Below are 4,698 nucleotides of genomic sequence, written 5' to 3' on the forward strand. Positions count from 1 at the left end.
ACAACAAATTAGAATATTTTTTATTTTAATGAAGTGGGAGCATAAACTTCAGGTGTTTAGAGAGGTGGAAATCAAAAGAGATGTGAGTTTTCTAAAGAAATCTATGGGGATAATTGAGGTATTACAAGAAGAGCTTAGGATTTCATTAGATGAATCTAAAGAATGGTAAATAAAATAAACATGATGAAAGGATGCATGGGATGCATAATGATCTAAGTTTTTCCTCTAAAAGAAAATATTCTCAAGGTGAAGAAGGGGTGGAGAGGAAGAAGGGAGACTGGACAACAAGATAGAAGATGCTTGTCCACCCTCTATGGAAGAAACAGTTGGGCCCTCCATGTAAGCATGAAAAAATTCTTCAATTTCCACATATATCCTAATTATTTTGTGAAAATTCTAAGACTCATGTATTGAACATATGTTTTAATACTTGTGGATTAGTTATAGTTCTATTGGGTTGGTCATGTATTACTTGTGATTTGATAATGTTGAGCTAGTATTTATGTTGGTTTTTAGTTTAGGAGACATTTGATTCCATAATGGCCAATAAAATAATGAACTAGTAAAATGATAGAATTTAGATTATATATAAAGGATAGAATGGTATAGATATAGGTATGATCAATACACATTTAGTACTTTTTAGTTAGTAGATGGAGTATATCTTCAATCTATATTCTAAGAGATTTGTTTGGTCTCATGACATTAAGAAAAATTCAAGTGTGTCCTAAAGTTTAGTTTTTATCAGAAGCACTCCATCTCTTTTGTAAATTCCATTATCTATATTAATATGTTAAGCAAAGTATCTGCTTATTCCTTTTAGTGATAATAATGCATATGAAAGAGTTATTATAATTTGATAAATATCCAATATCAAATAACAATTTTGAATTCAACATTAAAGAAAATAATTTTATTTTATTTTAACTTGCTTTGTTAGACATGACATGCTCTTTAGTATCATGTATGTTAGGGACAAACTAGATCTCATACTTTACATAGGAAGCTCTCATCAATCATGTTCCATCACCAAACAAAATTTAAAACAAAATTTAATATATTTTTATTTTTATTGATTAAAAATAATATGTTTTATTAGTGTACATTTTGTCTTCCTACAGTTGAATGGTTGTATATGGGTCTACCAAATAATGAACTCTTACTAATTGAATAGGCTCAATACAATAAGAGATATTTCATAGAAAATATTTTTTAAAAACACCTATTAATTTTCTATATAAAATAATTAATTGGATCAATGTGAAAATACAAACATACAAACATAAAATATTAAATTATATATTCATCAACTAGTTTTCATTGCATTCAATTGTTTCCACCATAATTGGCATCCCATGTTGAGGAGTTAAAGTGAATAAGGCTACAGGTTCATGCATGTATCCACTGCTAGCACTAAATCGACTGAACCTCTTAACCAACATAGTCACCACAACCTTTGTTGCCAGTAATGCATACTTCTAGTCTATGCACACTCTTGGCCCTACAGAAAATGGTATGAATGCATACAGATGATTCTTTGTAGCTTTGTTTATTCCATCTTTGAAATGCCTTGGCCTGAACTCATTTGCATCACTTCCCCAGTACCTAGAATCCCTATGCACTAATAATGTTTCTCCCACCACATTCACATCCTTGAAGATTATAAAATTATCTCTTAATTTTATGTCCTTCAATGCCTGTCCGACGACGCCTATTACTAGTGGGTACAAAGGTAAAGGATTGGGAAAACATCAACAATGAATCATAGAGCCTATTGAGCCAATAATGAGACCAAAGTATGAAGAAATAGGATATATGATAGATGAAATAAATGATTACATGTATTCAATCAAATTTTTTCAATGTAAACAATATATGCAATGTTCAAATTGTAATAGGAAATGGCACATGAAAGACAAGTGTTGGGATCTACATCCATGTAGTCTTTGTGGATTAAAGAGTCATTGTGAAAAGACATGTTGGAATAGAGAGTGTAAAATGAATTCTATGGAGAAATGCTTCAAAATGGACGTTGGATGGAGTTATCACAACTGATAGTATTTGATGCCACATTTTTATATTCTTTATCACAAACAACCTCAACAAAGTCTCACTTTTCTAATGGTGAATTGAAATCATCTATATTACATGAAACATCACTTACTAATTTTTCTTTGACACATGCATTTTTTTCAGTGATGGATTGATTTAGTTCATCCTTTAACAAGTCATTTTCTTCTTTTACTTTCTTCATTTTCTCCTCTAATTCATCTTTTAACAAGTAATTCTCTTATTTTACTTTCTTCATTTTCTCCTCTAATTCGTCATTTCTTTTCTTAACATTATCCAAAAAATTCAATTTTTTCTCTAGCTCTCCATTGCATCTATATAGTCATTAATTTGATTTTAAAAGTTGCATCTTTCTAGATTCATTTCATTTCTTAATTGTGTAAGTTCTTCTTGTAAACAATTCTTCTCACAAATTAAGTCTCCATTTTCTTTCTTCACATTTATTAATTCTTTTTCTAAAATGTCTATCTCAAAAATTAAATTTGCATTTGTCTTTAACACTCTTTTACCTTGCTTCCCCATTACAACTAATCCACAAATAACACTTTCTTTGAATCAACCTAGCATTTTTTCCACATTTCACAATCACAATGCAATTTCAGATTTTCTCATCTATTCCTTTAAAGATTCAAATGTAAGATTATTGAACATGATCACCATCTCAACAATATTACACCAAACTCTCTAACATTTTCTCTACATTGATAAAATGGATAATTTTACTTCCAACAATCTCAATCTTCTCTTAATGTAGCAATAGACAAAATACCAACAACCCTTCTCTTGAGTAATCTTTTACCATACATTTTTGTTCTCCTTTAGACAACTACTTCAAAAAACAAAACAATATATTCCATTGCCCATCTTGGATTTCCAAAAACCCAACGGTTTCTTTGATGCTGCTCAATCAGAATATAACTTGTAAAAAAAAAATTCACACAAAAAAATTCTATCATAGCCCAAGAGTCAATAATGCTCTGATACCATGATGAAAACTAGATATCACAGAGAGAAATTAGAATATGAGTAGAATAGAAGAAATATAACTCATTTTATTAACTCATAACTCTCTGTGATTGAGATACATCTATTGTAGTTTTACCTCTAATTTATAGAGGCTTCTAGCAACTAAACTAGTAGAGGAAGGTTTTAGGCTTTTGACAAGTGGATGGTTGAATGAGGCATAGGGCTTAGTCCACGGGGAGATGTGGATTTCTAATATTTAGATTTCTAGGAGTATACAGCTGGTACTACAGTTCGGTTGCAACAAACAATTGACGTGGTCAGAGGAGGATTATTAATATTCCAATAGGGTAGAACCTTAATGTCTCGTTCAATATCATCCCAATATATCAAAAAAATTTTTACAGTATTAATTAGTTCATTAATGTTTCTCTTTGGAGGAATTCTGTAGCGAGATCCATACTATCAAATACTTACAATTTTGAGCTTCATTAAAGAGTCCATGGTAGGATTGTTGTTTCCAAGAATTGCAATTGCTTCTTCATGAGCCTTTTGTTGCCAGTCCTAGTTAAGTGCCAACAAGAGTCCATGTTACGAGAACACTCATTGCTTCTCTTCCTCCCAAGAAGAAAGCTCTGCACTCGTGCATTACTTGCTTTTTTGTGTGGCTAAAATGCTTACCATCTGAAGAAACATTATTTGTTTCTGAGAGTATCAACTCAAGAAGATCACTCCCATGTGATTTACTCTCTTTTTGTTTCTCTATAATCTGCTTCCAAGCCTTCAGATTTGAGGGTATGGGAATATATCTATTTTTAGAAAAATATAAATGTGAGCTCAAAACAATCATCTTTATTATGATGAAAACAATCCAAATCTCAAAATTCCCATTCGAAAAGGAATCATATCATACCTAGAACCTGGAAACCATAGATATCAAATATTGTGCTTCATTATCTCTTCTAATCTCCTCATATCTTCCCATATTTCTTTTCTATCTTTTTTGTAGTCCATTCCAAATCTGACCCTCATTAAGATTTTTGCAATAAGTCTGTCCATGAAAGCAATTAGCTCTAATTCAAAAGGGCTTGACTTAAACATCTTTCGAAGATTGTGAAAAGTGTCTTAGTGGTGAAGTGTTCCATGACAGCTATGATTTATATAGTCCAATACTATACTCATGTCCTTCGCTTCTTTCTATGCCATCAAACGAGTGGGAATGATATTTGAATTCAAAATGGTAACGATGATTACTTTCTTAATGGAAGCAGACATGAACAAACATTTTGAGGGAAGAATGGGCCTACAACAACCTACGCAGTCAAAAGGTTAGTGTGTTTTGTTTAAGCTGGGTCATCGACAACTATGTTCGCTAGATAGTCCACAAACTTGAACACATCCTTTGTCTTTTTGTATGCCTCAAATGCTTCCTCCATATTCACATGAATCTCAACCCTAGTGATATCACTAAATATTTTCCATACTATTTCCATCTACATATTCTCGTTATCCAGTTCACAAAGATGATGATTGTGATCTACAACACTATTTCCCAATAATGAATGCAACACCCTAGAGCTAAGTGCTTTTTTATGAGCCTCATCCATCCTACCCTTCATTCTATCATATGATTTCTTATTGAACATCCAAAAGGTACATTGGTCT

The 4,698-nt window shown here is 31.6% G+C and overlaps 1 pseudogene; it reads right to left on the reverse strand.

Annotated features, from left to right (window-relative positions):
• Positions 1-1,310: 1,310 nt before the first annotated feature.
• LOC149564907 (cytochrome P450 709B1-like) lies at positions 1,311-4,134 on the reverse strand (annotated as a pseudogene).
• Between the last annotated feature and the right edge of the window lie 564 nt (positions 4,135-4,698).

The sequence above is a fragment of the Cupressus sempervirens genome, chromosome 3 (assembly GCF_028749045.1).
Source record: "Cupressus sempervirens isolate cs-2001-9-10 chromosome 3, ASM2874904v1, whole genome shotgun sequence".
NCBI classification, from domain to species: Eukaryota; Viridiplantae; Streptophyta; class Pinopsida; order Cupressales; family Cupressaceae; genus Cupressus; species Cupressus sempervirens.